This window comes from Dryas octopetala, chromosome 5, assembly GCF_963921425.1.
Source record: "Dryas octopetala chromosome 5, drDryOcto1.1, whole genome shotgun sequence".
NCBI classification, from domain to species: Eukaryota; Viridiplantae; Streptophyta; class Magnoliopsida; order Rosales; family Rosaceae; genus Dryas; species Dryas octopetala.
Window position 1 is genome coordinate 4071831 of NC_141370.1, and position 19804 is coordinate 4091634.

A 19804-nucleotide genomic window follows, 5' to 3' on the forward strand; every position below is an offset into this window, starting at 1 on the left:
AGGAATTGCTACAAAAAATTAAATGGCGCCTACAGGGTCCGACTAGGGAGATGGATGCAACTGCCTCGACGTGATTGGCTCGGCCTCCACCAAAGCTACTACCTGGGGGGGGGGACAATTTAAGACGAAACAAGGTAAAATGTGAGACAAACTCAGTGAGTGGACAGTTTAATAGAAACGAAAATAAAAGTACACTTTCTGTTTCAGAAAATCCTTCAAAACCACATTTAGCACCAAGACCTCACGTCACTCTCTGAAATCCCCCAGTTTTAAAACAATTTTCAAGCTTAAGAGTATTATAAAACTAATGGAACTCAAGGAAGATAATTCAAAACACATTTCCCAATAGCAAATCATTTAATTTAACGAAATCATAAAAATAATAAAATCGAAATCATTATAAAACTCGAAAAGTAGTTCTCACTTAAAATCCATATTTAACTCTTGAAGATACCAATTTCGTCTTCCACCATGCTATATACCCTGAATAACCTGGCCATACACCTGTGCGAAATTCCTGCATCGCACAGGCAGGCAATATCCTGGCCATACACACGCGTGGAGTAAATCCAACACGTGCAGGCAATATCCTGGGCATACACACGTGTGAATAAAATCAGCACGTGCAGGCAATCTTGGTCATACGTGCACGCAGAGCAGCCCCCAAAGGGCGAAGCATCTCGACACACGGCCCAAAGCCTATATGTGTGCTGTGATGGGTCCCAAAGACCTATTTATCTGATAACCTGGAGGGTACTGCAAGGGTGGTTTGAAAACCATTTTTCCATAACCAAATCAGAAAATCATTTTATCACGGATAAAAAATATCTTTATCGTTTCCATAAACTTTAAGTCCTCAATCCACAATGCATAAACACAACTAATAAAATAGTCCTTAATAAATCTCATTCGAAACACATAAAACCAATCAAATCTTTGACCATAGGCTAAAATATGAAATAATCCATATGAATAAAAATAAGAAACTAATTTCCTTTCAATCATTCAGCAATAAAACTTATTTGAAATAACATTTGAAATCTAACATTTAATACCAATGATCAAATCCCAAGATAAAATTCCCAAAGCAATTAGTGTGAAATGATTGATGAAATTTTCATGAATTCTTTAGAAAACCAAAAGCCCATTCAAACTTCAATTTCACAATTAAAATTTATATAACTAGAATAAATCACGAATTTCATAAATCATTTAAAGAGACAAGAGTCCACTCACAGTAAGAATCCTAACTTCGGTCCTCCTCCGGGTCGTCTCGAGCCACGATCGTCTCGCCTATAGAATAAAACAATACAACCATAGATTAGCCTCGGTTCTACGACATTTAAAAAGAGTGTGTGTGTGGAGTCTAACATCCTACTCGACTTCGTTCCTACGCGATTGGTTTACGATCTACACGAATTGACCAATAACACTTCCACAACCGCCCCTAAGGCTTCCCGGCTCAGCCTATCCACAATCACTATAACTAATATCGATAACCCACTCAACAAATTATGGAATATCAGTGGGGGTTCGAAATCACAAAATTCACTGCCCAAGGTGGCTGTTTCAAGCCCATAATTTACCAAATATAGGAAAATTCTCAATCTTCATATGCGTTCATATCTAACATCAATTTTTTGGGTTTCCTACACAAGAGATTGTCCAAAATTACACCAAAAATACCCTAAGACTTGGCCAAACCCCATTTGACCCGAAATGGTTTCCAACCTCACAATCCAACTTCCCAAAAATTAAATTTCCTCCAATTTAGTCTAAATTTCAGGTTCTAGATGACCAATGGGTATTTTAGGGATGTAAATCATCTCAGAAAACAGAGAGAAAAGCCTTCAAATCTGAAATCCACAGAGAAACCCGAAATGCCCTTCAATTCTCCAAAACCCAAGTTTCTAAATGCTCAAATTGATCGAGATAAGTATAGAGGATATAAAGCCCATAGGAAATGGAGGAAAACCCACCTGAAAACAAGCCGAACGGAGGCCGGAGAGGGTTGAAAATCCGGCGAAGAGGAGCGGCGGCTATAGGATTCTCTAGCGTGTTTCTCGCGTGTGGGTGCTGGCCGGCGAAGGGAATGGCCGGGGAGGTGGTGGTCGGCTTGTGGGGATCACGCCGGTGAGCCCAGCTCGGAGGGAGGTGGCTGGCGGCGTGATTTTCTGGTCGTGGTGGTGCTGCGCAGTGACGTGTGCGGGAGAGGGAGAGAACACGGGAAGAGAGAGAAGAATGAAGAGAGAGGGTGGCTGGGGGAGGGTGGTCGGTGCCTGGGGGGTGCTGGCCGGAAGCAAGGCCGGCAGGGGTGGGTGGAGGCTGCTGGGTTGTGGGCGCAGGGGAGGGGTGCGGGAATGGAGAAAAATAGAGAGAGGGTGGGGGAGAGAGAATAAGTAGAGGGAGAGAAAATGTTCTAGAGAGAGAGACTTCTAGAAAAATTTGATTTTTAAACCCAATTTATCCATTTTACGAAATTGCCCCTCACTTCAAACGCCCATATCTTTCAAACTGTAACTCGGATCGACGCGTGCCGCGTGTCTATGGAATCGTGAGTTCGAAACCTATCCAACAGACCCGAAGTCAAAATCAAAAGCCCTTTTATTTTAAAAGTCAAATTTTGGGTCAAGCTTAAATTAAAACAAAAATAAATAAATAAATCAAAACTTTAAATCAAAACCCTTTTTATTTTCCAAATAAATCTCAAAATCTTTAAAATACAATCCAACATCTTTTATAAACCTCTTAAAAACATAGTTAAATAAAAATTTAAATTTCTAGTAAAAATTTGGGTCGGGTCGTTACAAACACTCACTATAATGAGCTTTGTCTCAAATTTTGTACTTAGGCTTCCTAAATTCAGAACCACTACTCTACTTCACTATTGGCTGAGTTTTAGTTTCCCATTTCTTAGGTTTTGCCTTCCAATTCTTCTGTGCTTTTCTTGCACCATCATGTGTAAATGGTTTGTTCTGAGCTTTTGGAGAGATACTCATGCTTGCAAAAGCTCTCTCAGAACTCATAGCATCCTCATCATGCCTATTCAAATGTTGCTCATAGCTCTTGAGAGACCCAACAACTTCTTGCACAGTAACAGTATTCAAGTCTGAAGTCCTCTCAATTACTACACATATTGGATCATATATCTTAGACAGACTAATCAAAACCTTTTGCACCAATCTCTGATGAGTCAAATTTTCACCATATGATTTCATTTGGTTTATCAAATCAAAGAGTCTAGTAAGGTAGTATGAGAGGGGTTCATTATCCTTCATTCTCATATATTCAAATTCACCACGCAGACCTTGAAGTTTCACTGACCTCGCTTGCTCGTCACCACGAAATTCTTCCTGGAGCAGATCCCAAGCTCCTTTTGATGTCTCTTGATTTACGATGCGAGGGAAAATTTCCTTCGATACAACACTCTAAATGATACCCAGAGTTTTGGCATCCTTCATGAGTTGTTCTTCAAGGTAAGCATCGATCCTCCTCACGATCATCAGTCCCTGATTCACCTGCCTTCTTCAATTTCTCCTTCGCCTTTTTCTTCGATTCTAGAATAGAGACCCCTTTGTCAACGAGCTTCCAAATCCCATGAGATTTGAAGATCGTAACCATTCTAACTTTCCAAAAGTCGAATTCGGTGCCATCAAAGATGGGAGCCCGTAGCTCACCACTTCCAGATCCAACCATAGTTGATTGACTTGAGTCGAATCTGAGAGTTTTCTCGTTGGATTTCTCTCGCAATTCACACAATAAATGACGCCTAGTTCAAATCGAACTTGGCTCTGATGCCATGTTGAATTCTATGATTAGTGGGTTTTCTTTGTTATAGAAAGATTCAGGGATCAATGTTAAAGAATAAGATGAGGAGAAAGATATTTTCTTAGCACTCGTTGTGCTTCTTCTCTCATGTATATATTATATATCTACTATATAAAATGAGGCCATATATCCACGTTACAAAAAGAAAGAGAGAGCCTATAATCTCATCTCAGCCAAACATTCACTGCCCTATAAGACAAAGACAATTGCTCACATTTGAGCCTAAGATTGCTAACCGACTAATCTCAGCCATTCAACAAAAACAACTTTATACAATCTAAACCACATAGCAGAAAAGGTTAATTAACAACTAAGCAATCAGTTTAGAGCCTTAATTTCAACACATTCTGTGGTTGATAACATGTTGTGCCTATATCCAATAGTGCATACAGAGATGGATCACATTAAAAATTAAAAATTGAAGATCTTTCACAAGGAGTTCTACTAAGGATATGTTGTTTCTGAGATCTGACCTATGCTCCATGTAACATATAAAGTTAATTAAAAATACATGGTTCTAATTTACATTGATGATGCACATGAAGCCATAGCATTATATCATGAATCGTTTTATTTTCTTCCATACTAGCTAATCTTATATGGAGGAAGGAGAACAAGATTTCTAGTAATCACGGTGAGAGAATTCACCATACTTGAAGAAATCGGTTCAAAGCAATCAATATGCACTGCATTGAAAGTTCATCCGGGTTAATAAAGTTAAGGGCCTTTGACGTGGCAATAAACACCTTGGTAGTCACTTGATCAGGTATGCTGATGAAGGACCATCCATTGGGACTGCTAGCAAAGCCACTCCCAATGCACAAGCATTTAATGAGTCCAGCATTGCCAAGGATAGGCACAGAGGGAGATCAGAAGGCCTTTCAGATATCTAGAAAAATAAATTTATTAGCTTTGGAAACTTGAGTTGGTTGGGCTGGGCCTAGGAAAATGCTATCAGTTTTAATTAAGTTTCAACGTTCTAATTTGGTTGATCTGCTCATGGTTCGTTGTGGTGTGGATGAGCCAGAGGAACAAACTATTGCCCGTTACTTGGGAGGATTGAGGAGAGAAATTCATTATGTGGTTACTTTACAACCATATTGGATGTATGATGATGTCTACAAGTTAGCTGTTAAGGTGGAAAATCAACTCAAGCAGAAAATTAATCAGGCTACTACAAGTTTTGGCAATCGCAACTCGATGCAAAGGAAACAACCTCCTGATTCAAGTCTTGCGCGCCAAGGAAAAGCCAAATTTCAAAACTTTTGAATAAGGGGTAAGAATTAAACTAATGTTGACCCAAGTTCCAGTCGACAAAATACTTCAAACTCCCGAGTGATCAAATGCTTCAAGTGCTCTGGTCTTGGTCATGTCCGGGCAGAATGCTCAAATAAACAATTTATCAACCTTGCAGAAGAGGCTTTATTTGTGGAGGATTCTGTAAATGAAAGAGAAGCACCTGTTTCTGATGAGTATAAAGACTACGATGGCCCGGTTACATGGAGTGATCATGGAGAAGCTCTTATGATTCGTCGTAGCATGAACACTACAAAAGTTGAAGACAATGACAGGTTACGCCATAATACATTTCATACCAAGTGCACTGCCAATGGGAAGATATGCAATGTCATCATCGATGGTGGGAGCTGTGAGAATGTAGTATCACAGGAGATGATTGAAAAGTTGAAATTGAAGACTGAGAAGCACCAAACTTCTTACAAGTTAGCCTGGTTTAAGAAAGGCAATGAGGTAAATGTTGATAAGCGTTGTTTGGTTTCATTTTCTATTGGTCGGACATATAGAGATGAAGTATGGTCTGATGTGGTTCCCATGGATGCTTGTCATTTATTATTGGGAAGGCCCTGACAATATGATCGGAAAGCAATTCATGACGGGTATAAGAACACTGTAAAAGATGGAGTGATCGAGGGTGATTTTGGGTCCCTCAAAGAACGACCATATGGCAAAAACTGATCAGCACAGAGGCACTAATTACCTTACCAAGACAGAATTTATGGAAGAAAGTAATAAGAAGTATAAAGCAGCAGCAGATCAGCATAGAAGACATATGGAGTTTCAAGAAGGCGATCTTGTATGGATTAATCTGCGCAAAGAAAGATTTAATTCAGAGAGATATATAATCAATTTAATTCCTCAAACTAATAAGTCACAGGTTATCTTAAGTCAAAAAGACAAGGTTTTAAAGAGGAAAGTTCTTCTACTAATCAGTCCTTTTTCTTTTGTTTCAAAATAACAATTCTCAAGGTCTTTGAGATTAACTAAAATGCAGAGATAATTAAATTTAGGAAGGATGAAAAATGAAAAAGCTTTTTTAGTAAATATTTTTCGCAAAAGTACTAAATGCTGATGATATTTTCAAATAAATCTTCTTTGGATAAAAACAAGAATTCCAAGGTTTGAGTCTTACCAAGGGTCGACAACAGTGGGATTTCTTAGAGGAAATCTAATGTTGAAGGCAATTCCCTAACACTTTTCCTGTAACAAAATACCCAAACATCCCAGAAAATAAGGTTTCATAAGAAAAAGGCTACTGACTTTGTCTTGGAATAAAGAAGGTGAGAGGGAGAGAAAGAGAGGTCTGGCTTTAAGACGGTGTTTTAATCTCTCTTTGCTGGAGGTTTAGGTGAATTGTGCAGGTCAAAGAGGTCCATTTACTTTCTTCCCAAGTTTGGGGTCAGTAAAACATAAAATTTTTCTGTTGTGGTTTTAATTAAATAGAAATTCTAACAGAAAATAGATAAGAAAAATAATTTTCTAATAGTAAAATTCAATCTAAAGGATTCCATTTATTGAATCACAACATTAGGCACAAAGATAATAATATAGGAACCATAAGAAACTGAATTAAATTTCTTACTGTACGTCGTCTCTCAACTATAAGGTTTATGAGAATTCCTCGTATTTTTCTTCTTGGGTCATTGAAATAAATTCAAGCAATTGGGATAAAATCAAATAGCACGTGGGAAATTAATCACCAAAATTTAAACATAGCTAATTAAATTGCAAGGATATTAAGAAATTGAAATAAAAGAGATGAATAGCATTTTCGAAAAGATCACTTAGCATATAATATATTGCATTTTTACAAACTAGCTAGTACATTCCATTTAGACAACCAGGGTCAGGTTGTTTTAGTCATATACACAACATTCTCAAAACATCAGTCAGGGATATAATATACAATTAAGTGTATCAAGTAAAACATAAATAGATTTTTTTAAGGGCTTTCACAGCTATGCTTTATTTGGATAGGGCAAAGGATGAGGCAAACTTTATTTGTAATGCCATGTCAGATTTTGGGCTTCTAAAGAATGAGGCAAACTCATTATCAAATTTGATCCAAGGAAAAATCATCGTATATTTGACCTAATATCAAATTAGAGCAAATTAGTGCCCACTTACTATTCAACCAATAAAAAAATCTAACTTCAATATTTCATCAATTTCAATAAATAGCTTTGACTAAATTAATAAAATAATATTTGCTCTAACTATTTGTCTTATTCATTAGAGTGACAAATTTTTATGTCAAACTGTCACATGAATTTTTTTTTTTTTTTTAATCAAAGTGCCACATGGGTTAATAAAGAACACTTTTGCATATACATTTGCCCAATCTTTTGGTGATGCTCACTAGATCACTTGGAGGATAAAATTGAATAAATAAATCTAATGAGTGTTTGTCTTAGTTATTGATTAATTTCCTAAGTGGTAGTCCTACGAGCTAGCTAACTATTGAGTATTTGAGCAGCCATAATATATGCGTCAGCCCAAACGTACATAAGCATCATGATTTATAAATTAAATCAAAGGGTCAACCCTTTTTCTGCAGCGTCAGCGGGAGAAGATGAACAAATAATGTTGTACCTTTTTTTCTTTTAGAAGCAGGGGCATGGTTGCATTGTATTATGTCATATTATTTCGGCCCGTTTGGGATTGCGGTGGAGAACCCAAAAGCTGCTGTGGATGACAATTCTCAATCACCTACAGTAGTTTTGGTGTTTGATAAAAAAATAAAAAACTGCTTTTCCCCACAATTCTCAACTCCCCACAACAAAAACAGAAAGCAGGTTTCTAGGTGCTTTTGAAAGATACAGTGACTCACAGCAACAATGAATATTTTATTTTACCCATAATACCCTCATTGATTTCTATGATTTTTATTTGTTTATTTTAAATTAAAAAATATGTCTATTGTTAGTTATATTTTATATTGTGATAATTAATTATGATATTTTATTTATAGGATTAAAATTATAATATACCTAAAACAATAATAGGCATACTTATTTAATAATATTGTTCTTAGAATGCTAATAAAAATTTGTAGTCAAAAATTTCAAAAACAAGTAAAAAAACATATTATTTTTACCAAACAAATAAGTGAAATGCACTTTCAGCATCATATCTATTTTAATAATTATACACAGTCACAACATTTTTATATTAACATTTACCAAACACTTTGATACTATTTTTTGCACTCACAACACTTTTGAAAACATAGTTTACCAAACACTCAACTGCTTTACTTTACAGCTGACTTTACTTCACAGCTGTTTTACTTCACAGCTGTTTTTTCTCACAGCAATACCAAACTGGTCCTTCATCCAATACTCTTTAGTCGTCTTTAATTTAAATGTTTGTTTCTTTGGTTTTTAATAATTTGCCTTGTTTTAGTTACGATTTGTTTTTGGTATTTTAATCAGCCTTCGCCATATATGAATGCATCTCTTTCAACATGGGATGATTAGAAGACTAGTTAAAGTGCATGGTAAAAGATCAATAACCCACAAAAGGCTAGAATAAGATGAAATAATATACAAAGGTTTATTAAAAAAAATTAATAGAAGATATATCATATAGTACATAGTAGAGATAAGACATATATTCTTCTTATTTGCCAAATAATTTATGAAGTCTCGACTATCAATTATTCATTATGGTATTAATGACCATTAACTCGAATGACACCTAATTTTTATGTTGTGGGGATAAGATCATAAGGTTAAATCTCATGATAATAATTATGAGGTTCACAACGAGGGACAGATCATCATAGTTGGCTGGACGTGCTCTAGTCCACCTTAATATATATATATATTTTTTAAGCTATATATGTATTAAGGCTATTTAGCCCACAGCCCACCCCAATTAAAAAAGACAAAACACTTACACACGTCCAGTCACTGCCCACCTTAATTTTTTGTTTTAAAAAGCTATGTATTGAAGCCCGCTGCTCACAACCCACCCAAATTTAAAAAGAGAAAAAGAAGAAACATCACCCCAACATATTGTTGATCATCACAGAAATAGAAAAGAGCAAACATCCAAAACTTTCTTCTCTTGTCTCTATCGCCGACACGCAGTGGCCTGTGTCCCCAATCTCTCTAGTGCTCTGCATTTGCTCTCACGTGCCTTTCTCTGCAAGTGCAACAATCAACATCTTCTCTTGCCTCTTGGTATTTATAATTTCTAACTCTATTATATTTCTTTTGTTTTTAAATTTAATTTAGATTTAAATATTTAGGCATTGGAGCTGAATTTAGATTTTTTATTCTATTATTAGGAATTTAATTTAAGGTGTGAATTTAGTCAATTAGGGATTAAGTTATGCATACATTGAGACTCAATTGAATTTACAAAGTATTATGGAATGTGTTTTTAGTATTTATCAATTTAGGGATTTGATTTAGGGATTTTCATTTTAGCATATCCTTACATATCATATTTATAATATATGGTGAATATATAGGTTTTATTTTATCATGTCGGAGTCGAATCATCAACAAATTCCGAAGAAAAGAAAAAGTATTCTTTCATCTTTTAAGAAAACAAACGATCCTTCTTCATCTACACCAATTTGTGATGATCGAGCAACATCATTCTGAGTTTCAAAGTGAAAGAGTTGAGACTGAAAGAGTCGAGGTTGATCCAAATATTGAGATTACTACTAGTACTCTTGAACGTGATCCATGATTACGTCAAACAATATGGAAGTATCATGTTAATGAACATGATAATGTTCGAAGAGCTTATATTCACTTAGGACCATGTCAACCGAAATTAAAAGACTACCCTTCCTCTTTTGACAGACGACAAATGCGCCGATTTCAAGCTTCTTGGTATTCTCAATGGCCTTGGCTTGAGTATTCAATTAGTAGTGACAAGGCATTTTGTTTTCCTTGCTTCCTTTTTGATACTAACCCGCCTTCTCATCCTACATTTACTATGGATGGGTATCCACATTGGAAAAGGGTTAATGATGGGAAAAAAATGTGGTGTTCGTAAGCATATAGGGGTTGTAAACTCAACTCATCATCAAAATATGCAGAATTAGAATCTCTTGAAAAACCCCTCTACACATATTGATGTACAGATGAATACACTATCATCAAAACAAGTGGAGCAAAACCGATTGCGTCTTAGGACAACAATAGAGGGTGTTAGGCTTCTAGCAAATCAAGGATTGGCTTTTAGAGGTGATGATGAATCTAGTAGCTTATCCAATCGAGGCAACTTCATTGAACATTTTAAAATGTTTGCAAAATTGATTACTAACATTGCAGATGTTGTCTTAGAGAATGCTCCTCATAATGGAAAGTATATTGCACCTGAAATTCAAAAGGAAATCCTACATATTATGGCTAACAAAGTGAGGAAGAAGATTCGTGAGGAAATTGGGGATAAACCATATTGTATTCTTGTTGAGGCATCGGTTGATATATCTAGTAAGGAACAAATGGCTATTATTTTAAGGTTTGTTGATTGTAATGACCTTATTCAAGAACGATTTTTTGCCATTGGGAGTGTTCCCAACACTACATCCATAACTCTTAAGAATCATATATGCAAGGTGCTTACTAGTTACAATCTTCAAGTGGAAAATATGCGTGGCCGAGGATATGATGGTGCTAGCAATATGTGTGGCGCATGGAACAGGTTACAAGCATTATTCCTTCAGATTGCCCATATACATATTATGTGCATTGTTTTGCTCATCGCCTTCAACTAGCTTTAAATGCTGCAGCTAGAGGTGTGTCTGATACTTGGGATTTTTATTCTATGTTAACTTCCATTGTGAATTTTGTTGATTCTTTTGGCAAGCGTCATTGTGAATTACAAGCTATTCGGCAAGAGGAAATTCAAGATTTGTTAGATCGATGCTGGAAAACTTGAGACAGGTACAGGGAAAAATCAAATGTGTGTTTTGTCACGAGCAGGAGCTACTCGTTGGGGGTCTCATTTTCATTCTAGTAGAAGCTTGATTGAGTTATTTGCTTCAACTAGTACAATGCTTCAAAGAATGCTTTTAAGTGGAATCAACGAAGATATGCGTGGGGAAGCCAATAGTTTTCTTAATTGGATGACATCTTTTGGTTTTGTGTTTAACTTGTTTTTGTTGAATAAGGTTATGGAAATCACTAACTTTCTTTCTCAAGCATTGCAGAACAAATCTCAAGACATTGTACATGCTTTGAATTTTGTTTCAACAACAAAATTATTTCTCCAAGAGTTGAGAGAAAATGTATGGGATACTTTTGTGAAAAGTGTGGAATCATTTTGTGAATTACATGAAATCATTATCCTTTATTTGGGTGCTCGTTATAGGGTGGGTACATGTCATTCTTGTTAACAAAGAAATTCTATAACAATTTAACAACATTATCGTGTAAATGTATTTTATGCTGTTATAGATTTTCAGTTGGTGGAGTTAGATACTAGATTTAACCCCCGAGCAGTGGAACTTCTTACTCTTAGCTCATCATTGAATCCTCGTGATAGTTTCAGATCATTTAAAACTGAACATATATGTGATCTTGCTATGAAGTTCTACCCTCAAGATTTCACTCCTGCTGAGTTAGTTTAAGAATGGAATGCCCCTTTTATGAGGTAGACATGCATTCTGATCCCAAGTTCCCTAATACATCTTCTATTTCTGATTTATGTCGTCAGTTAGTTGAAACAAGGAAGTCAGATTTCTTTCCCATGATATATAAATTGATTTATCTAGTGTTGACTCTTCCTATTTTTACTGCAACAACGGAGCGAGCATTTTCATCTTTGAAGATTATTAAAACTCGACTTCGAAACAAGATAGAAGATGAGTTTCTTGATGATTGCATGATTCTCCACATTGAAAGAGAGCTTTCTGATACTATAAGTATAGATTCAGTAATTAAGGATTTCTATGTTTTGAAGAAGCGCAAGGTTCAATTTGCATAGTCTTATCTTGTATTTGCATTGCATGTTTCAATGTTTTGTTGTTGTTTTTTAGTCTATATTTTTGTATAGATATGCATTTTGAGGGATAAGGTGTTGAGCTCATTTTATATATAATTTTTATCCCTAAAATCTTATATTTTTGTGGGTCTTTAAGCATTTTTAGTGTTTTAAATTCTTATTTTTATTATTTAATTAATTAGTGGGTTTTATTAGTTTTTGGCTTAATTCCTAGAATTTAATAAGTTTATTTAACTGTCTATTAGATTTTATTTTTGCTAATTAGTTTATTTTAATTTTGTAGGCTTAATTAAAGAAAATGAAAACAAAAGCCCAAAACAAATAAAGGAAGAAGAACAAGCCCAGCCCAAATGGAGAGAATGAAGCCCAAAAGAGGAAGCAGCCGGCCCAGCCCAATGGAAGCTGAAGAGTCACAACCACACTTTCGCCCAAATCAAATGCTTTGATTAATATTGGCTCCAGCCAACTGGACAACGACACGTGGCACAAATCAACCCAGTGCCTCTCTTTTTCTCTTCCGCCCAACAGCACAACTCCAGCACTCTTTCGCACGCTTCCCCATGTGAGCCAGCAGCCAAGCCGAGCCACTCGCCAGCCGCCTTCCCATTTCTCTCTCACGCCTGCAACATTAATCTTCCAACCAGCCAATGCGAGTATGCCACGTTGCAATTGTTACAACTGCCTTCCAAATTTCTCCAGCACCTCTTGTGCTTGTGTTGATGCTCATGTAGCTGTCACCAGCTATCCTCTCAGCCTTACATAAGTTGCCACATGTCCCCCCCTTCTGATATTTTTTACCCTAAGTTTTGCCTATAAAAGGGAACATTCAACCCCTCTTCATATCATTTGGACTCTAGAATTTTAATTTCTGCCTTTTTAGTATTTCTCTTAGGATTTCTCTCTCAAGCCATTTTGCTATGATGTTTGAGAGAGAATAGGAATGTAATTTTTTTCTTGCATTTTAATTAATGAAATTTTAATATTATGTCTCTCTTCTCTCTTCTCCTAATTCTTTATTTACTTTATGTCTTTTATTTTATGTAGTTCTTTATTTTATGGTTAACTTTATATTATGTCTCTCTTCTCTCTTCTTTAAACCTCTATTTACTTTATGCCTTTTATTTTATGTAGTTATTTACTTTATTGTTAGTAGTGTTATTTATTTTATTGTTATTTAAATTTCATGCTCATTTACTTCTTTCTTTATTTTTATTTAAGATATAAGATTATGAGTGGTCACTAAACCCCCTTACCTTGGGGAAGCACCACCATGAACATTATTAAATGAGGTCTTTATCTTAAATTTTCCCTTGTTTAAGATCCTACAAGCTCTAGATTTTGATATTAAAATGAGAAAGAAATCTTCTTTCACCCATAATATCATATATTATGGGTAGTTAGATCCTTTTTCCACATTTTAGCTTTATGGTTCATTGTTTTAAACACAAATTTTTTGAACTCTAGTTGTTCCTTAGTTTTGGTTCACTTGAGTTGCTTAAAATTTGTATTTTCTAAGCAAAATCAAGATCTATCATATAAATCTTCAACTTTTGTGCTTAATTCATATTTATCTTTTCAAGAGGGCATCAAGTGACTCTTGGTTGCCCTCCTTTAAGGGGAAATTACTAAAAATCTCATTTAATATATTCATAAGTGGTTTGGAACCCTAACCTTGGTTCTTACACCATTGTTTAGTTTCTAAAACCAAAAAGTTGTTATTTTCCTTTCTAGATTTAATATTTCAATTCTTGCACCTTTATTTACCTTATTCTCTTTTCATCTACTTTATTTGCTTTTTAATTTAGTTGTATTTTATTTTAAGTTTCCTCACAAACCAACAAAATTTCCAAACTAGGTTAGCTTTAAATTAACTTAAGTTTAAGCTTAGTGTATCGTTTTTCATCACTCCTTAAGGTTCGACCTCGTTAATATACTACTAGACTCGTATATTTGCGAGTAAATAAAATTTTACAACATAAGGCTCATTATGTCCCCCCCTAACTAGGTGTATCTTTTTATTTATTAATGAAATTTCATCGTACCGTCGATTTTTTTTTAATTTAGGCCCCCCGAGTTCTAAATCCTGGCTTCGTTCCTGTTCACAACCATCAACTATAATAACAAATAGGGAATGTGATAATTTGATATTTTATGTAATAAGACAAATAGAAGGGTGGTGATATTATTAATCTATGATGATGACTTTTTTAGGGGTAAAAGTGGTAAATAAGAGTTATTAAATCTTGTTAATGTTATCATTTTTTGGAAAACAATACAAAGAAAGCTTAAGATCCCAAAGCTTGGGCCCGTAAAAAGGCCAAGAGCTCAATAAGAGCAAAGCTCAACCAAACGGCGCAAGTTAATAACTATAACGAACAAAGTTTCAGAGGTAAGAATGATCCTCCTATAACTGGTCTCTGCTATTGTGCGCCGTAGTAATAGTGTTGCAAAAAATCAGCCCGTAGGCATGTTTCTTTTAGTTTTAGACGAGAGATATTACAGAGAATGAGAAAAAAGAAAAAAAAGGGCATATCACAATGCACAAATGAAATAGATGTGAGATGTCCCCGAAAATAATTCATGAAGCAATTTTTTTTTTTGACTGAGTCATTTATGAAGTAATCAATTTATCCATTCAGGGACGGAGCCAATATTGAAAATTTGGGGGGGGGGGGGGGGGCTGAACTTACCATTGAACTTAGCCCATTACAGAGACGAAGTTCTCTCTCTCATTTACGAACAAACATCATTGATTTCATATCTGGGTTTAAACTATAGAGATAAGTGTGGAGTTAGTGAAGAAAAATAGATGAGCAAATTGATTGGTTGCTTAGAAGTCTGAAGAGGTCCACACGATGAATTGCTAAAGACTAAAGGCTGAATCGAAAGAAGAGAGAAACATGGGAGAAGGAACAACAAATCATGAAATAAAATAAAGGGAAACAGAAAGTCACAAAGGGAAATAATGGGCTAGAGATCAAGAGATGAGTCATGGATGAGAACTGTATATTAATAATGGGTATTTGGGTGAGTGGTTGATGTTTCGTTGTTTTGTTTTGTTTTGTTTTTTTTTTTTTTTGGGGGGGGGGGGGGGGCGCTATGGGGTTATACATATATAGCTATTTAAAAAATTAGGACAGGCTTGAGCACGCCTAGTTTTCCACTAAGTTTCATTCATGCATCCATTCATGCTTTATTCAATGCTTAAGGGAATATAAAAATTAATAAATAACGACAAATCTCATGCCTGCCTAAACATTAAACAAGAACCTCTTTTTAAATTCTGAGGCCTTATTGATTAATTATACATATTTAAAGTTTTTTTTGTTTTTAATAGTGTTAAATACTGTGAATAGATGCCTCCCTCAGCATAAGTTTATGCTTGAGCCGGCAGTGGGTACAGGATGGAGTCCTCAGAAGCAGCGGAGGGGGAGACATGGGTGTGGGCCCAGATCAAAGCGGAGGCGAAGCGCGACGCCGAGGCCGAGCCGGCGCTGGCGAGCTACCTCTACTCGACCATACTCTCACACTCGTCGCTGGAGCGCTCGCTCTCGTTTCACTTGGGCAACAAGCTCTGCTCCTCCACGCTCCTCTCCACCCTCCTCTACGACCTCTTCCTCAACACCTTCTCCTCCGACCCCTCCATACGCGCCGCCGCAGTCGCCGATCTCTGCGCCGCGCGTGAACGCGACCCTGCCTGCGTCTCCTTCTCTCACTGCTTGCTCAATTACAAAGGCTTCTTGGCCTGTCAGGTAAAATAATCTAATTCAAACTTCGAATCATACCAATTACGAAATTGTTTGATTCTGTTGGAGCTTTTAAAATTTAACTGTTTTGAGGCCTGTTTGGTTTCCGAGAAAATGCTAATAATTTCTGTTTGTGTTCGTTTTGATAGACTTTGTCAGGTAACTGAGCAAATTCAAACTTTGAATTCGTAGCAATTTCTTCAATTTTCAGTTTTTAGATTACGAAATGGTTTGATTTTAAGATATATTATAGCTTTTAAAATTTGTACTGTTGTTGTGTGGACTGTGTGGTTTCCGAGAAATGCTCATAAATTTCCGTTTGTGTTCATTTTGATAGGCTTCTTAGCTTTTACATTGAACTGTTGTTTTGTGGACTGTTTGGTTTGCGAGAAAATGAAAAGGAAAGCTGACAATTTCTATCCTCTTGCATTCATTACGTTACGCTAGGCACATCGAGTGGCCCATACGCTGTGGATTCAGTCACGCAGGCCACTGGCGCTTGCACTCCACTCACGTATTGCCGATGTGTTGGCCGTCGACATTCACCCGGCGGCAAGGATCGGGAAGGGCGTGCTCTTCGACCACGCGACCGGCGTGGTGGTGGGGGAGACGGCGGTGATCGGAAACAACATATCGATTCTGCACCACGTGACGCTGGGCGGGACCGGCAAGGTGGGCTGCGACCGGCACCCAAAGATTGGCGACGGAGTCCTGATCGGGGCCGGCGCGACGATTTTGGGGAATGTGAAGATCGGCGAGGGCGCGAAGATCGGGGCGAGGTCGGTGGTGCTGATCGACGTTCCGGCGCGGACGACGGCAGTGGGGAACCCGGCGAGATTGATTGGCGGGAAGGAACGGCGGTCGAAACATGAGTATGTACTAGGGAGTCCATGGACCATACCTCGTTTATATCTGAGTGGTCAGACTATATCATATAATATAATAGTTGGTTATGTTGGTTATGATATGATATAATACAATATCATGTAAACATGAGGATGTACTAGGGATTTTGGTTATGTTGTTTTGTTGGCATGGTCTCATACTCTCATGTGAAACTGTTGAAGCTGATGCTTAATAGTTATACTATAATAGTTGACTGTAATGTTTACATGTACTTATGTAGTGAAGTTTTGTTTGATTAAGGGTCTGTTTGACACTGTTTTTTAAAAGTGCTTTTACTAAGTAATGTTTTTATTGGAAATGCAAAATATATTTTTACAAAAATTCTAAAGCTCCGTTTGGGGTGGCTTATTTGGTACCAAAATCACTTATTTTGAAAACTACAAGCCCATAACCCGTTTGGTAAATTAAATAATATCAGCTTTTTGTCAAAGCAACAGACCAATGACAGCAATTTTAAGAAGCAGCTGAAAGGATCCTTTGAAAATCGCGGTTCGTTGAAAGCAGAAAAGAACCGGTCTTTTGTTTAATGAAAGTTTTCAAATGCCCATAATATCCTTAATTATTTTTACAATTGACATCATTTGTCCTTATCATTTTACGCTTCTTTCTTTCTTTAGCTTCACATTTTTCTTCAGCTTCACTGTTCTTCTTCTTCTGTTCAATTTTCCTTTTTGTTGTATTTCTTTCACGCCAAGAGATCTAGGTAAATTTCTTATCATCATTTTTGATTCGTTCCCTTTATCTTTAATTCATAGGGTTTAATTTGATTCGTCCTCTTTATCAATGTCCTGCTTGGGCAGTTGAGCTTTAAACTTCCAATATTTCTATTTATTACTTTTTAACTTGCAAGGAGTACAATGTTAGTTATATTGTCATTTCAATAGTACTTTATTATGTTAAAAACATATTATTGATAATTTAATACTAACAAAAATAATAGGCATATTTGTAGGTATATATATATATTTTTTTTTTGGAAATTGAATATGCATAAAAAAAAAATGCAAGTGAAAACACTCTTTATACCAAAAGATAAGTAAAAAGTACTTTCAAAATCATGCCCATTTTTATCAAAGCTAGACCCGGTCGGAAGTGTGTAGATTGCAAGACCCAAGGACCAAGACCTTGAGTGGGCGGCTGCGCGAGGCAGTGGCGAGCTACCAGGTAAGGAGAAGTGAGTGATCCCACACTGCCCGGGTGAGGAATGGTGATGTTACAGAAGGTTTGAGAAAGTAAGTTTGAGGAACAAAATAATTTTCAAGTGATTTCAGAAATGTATTTTATTTGAGCCATGAAAATGTTTAAGAAAGTTTTGAGAAATGTCCCCTGCACTGTCATCGCCTCTATGCTCCTCAGCAAGTTCAGGAAAGTTGGAAGTTTGAGACTTAGTATGAGGTTTGAAGTTAGAAGAGTTGGAAGGTTGAGTAAGTTTATTAATTTGAGATCAGAGTGGTGCAGCGGAAGCATGGTGAGACTTAAACAAATCACTCTGACACATGATCAACGGAGAGATTAGCGAGGAAATGAAGACAACTTGGGTAAGAATTCAGATTTTCTTCAATTAAGCCAAAGGGTTAATTATATCAGCTACAATTACTGATAACACAAGTTGAGACTTTACAAGTCCAATAAAATAAAGGAGTGAGCATATCAAGCACATATTGATACGAGCAGACGGTACAGTACACGATTATGCGTGGATAACGATCTTGACGCCTCACTGTGAATTTTTGAATGGACACGATGACACTTCCTCGTTGCCTATTCATGACACCTACTCCAATGGTACAATGATGAAACTTTTGGTTGATCACCTAATGAGTTACAGGGCACACCATTGCTCTAACGTCGAGATAGCAGTTTGCGATTCACATTTTGGATTTTGACATGGCAACAATTCACTTGACGAGTATTATACTTTTGTTTGGACCAAAGAAGCAAGGTACTACATATAAAGAAATATTGCGTTAGTCAAGTATTATGGGGGGATCGTACATTGGTGGAACCGGCTTAGAAACTTGATAAGAGTTACGAGTTCGGGCATCACTTGTCTCTACGATTATACTAAATTTCGAGGACGAAATTTTTTTTAGGGGGGTAGATTGTGAGACCCCGTATTTTTCAGATAATTATTTTAAATATTTTGAATATTTATTTTAAGGATTTTGAGAATTTATTCGGAATTTAAAAAGGTTTTGGGCTAATTTTTAAAATTTTGTTTCAAATTGGGTTTGACTCAAAAGTTGACTTTTAAAGTTTGTGGACTTTTGACTTTGACTTTGGATCTGTTGGATAGATCTCGAGTCCACGAGTTCGTAGACACGAAGCACGTATAAAACAGAGCTACGGTTTGAGAGATGCGAGTGTTTGAAGGGAGGGGCAAATTCGTAATTTTGCTTGAGTGGGTTTTAAATACCCAAAATCCAGAAATTTCTGGCAGACTCTCTCTCCTCTCTCCCCGTGCTCTCTCTCTCCCGCGCACCTCTCTCTCGCTGCAACTGTGCAGCCGCCACTGTCACCGGCGCGTGGCGGCGCGTCCAGCCGTGGCTGACGACGGGACCGGCCCAGATCTCCTCGCCGTCCCTCCCTCTTCTTTTCCCTGGCATTGGTTCAGCCCATGAATTCCCCAAACCAGAAACCCAGTTTAGGCCGGTTGTAGCTCCGGTGGTGACGCGACGGTTCCCGCGGTTTCGCAACCCAACTCTGGCCCAGAAAGCTCCCTCTCGTCGAACCCATCACGATGGTACCCTCCGATCGTCCATCGGAGTTCGCACGACGGCGAATCGACCACTCAAGGCCGGCGGCTTCCGCCGCCGATTCCAGCGTTTCCGGCGATAATTGGCCGTCGGTCCAGTTATGAGAAATGATCCTCTAGGTATGAGCTTTCTTTCTCCCTTGTTCTTGCGTGTCAATTTTGAGAATCTAGAGATTTGAAATTTTAAGGCTTGTACTCATTTCGGGTTTACCTTGAATTGAACCTATTTAAATGATTTCTGAGTTATTTTTCATCCAGTTGAAGTGTCTATGTTGAAATTTGGTTGATTGTTAGTTGAAAAATC

At 36.9% G+C, this 19804-nt stretch overlaps 3 pseudogenes across 1 annotated transcript; all 3 read left to right on the plus strand.

Annotated features, from left to right (window-relative positions):
- Nucleotides 1–5367: 5367 nt before the first annotated feature.
- On the plus strand, nt 5368–6082 carry LOC147283636 (uncharacterized; annotated as a pseudogene).
- Nucleotides 6083–10591: 4509 nt separating this feature from the next.
- Nucleotides 10592–12075, plus strand: LOC147283637 (uncharacterized; annotated as a pseudogene).
- Nucleotides 12076–15274: 3199 nt separating this feature from the next.
- Nucleotides 15275–16890, plus strand: LOC147283638 (serine acetyltransferase 5-like; annotated as a pseudogene). Its single transcript, XR_015122342.1, has 2 exons — nt 15275–15845; nt 16287–16890. The product of XR_015122342.1 is annotated as a serine acetyltransferase 5-like (transcript).
- Nucleotides 16891–19804: the final 2914 nt, after the last annotated feature.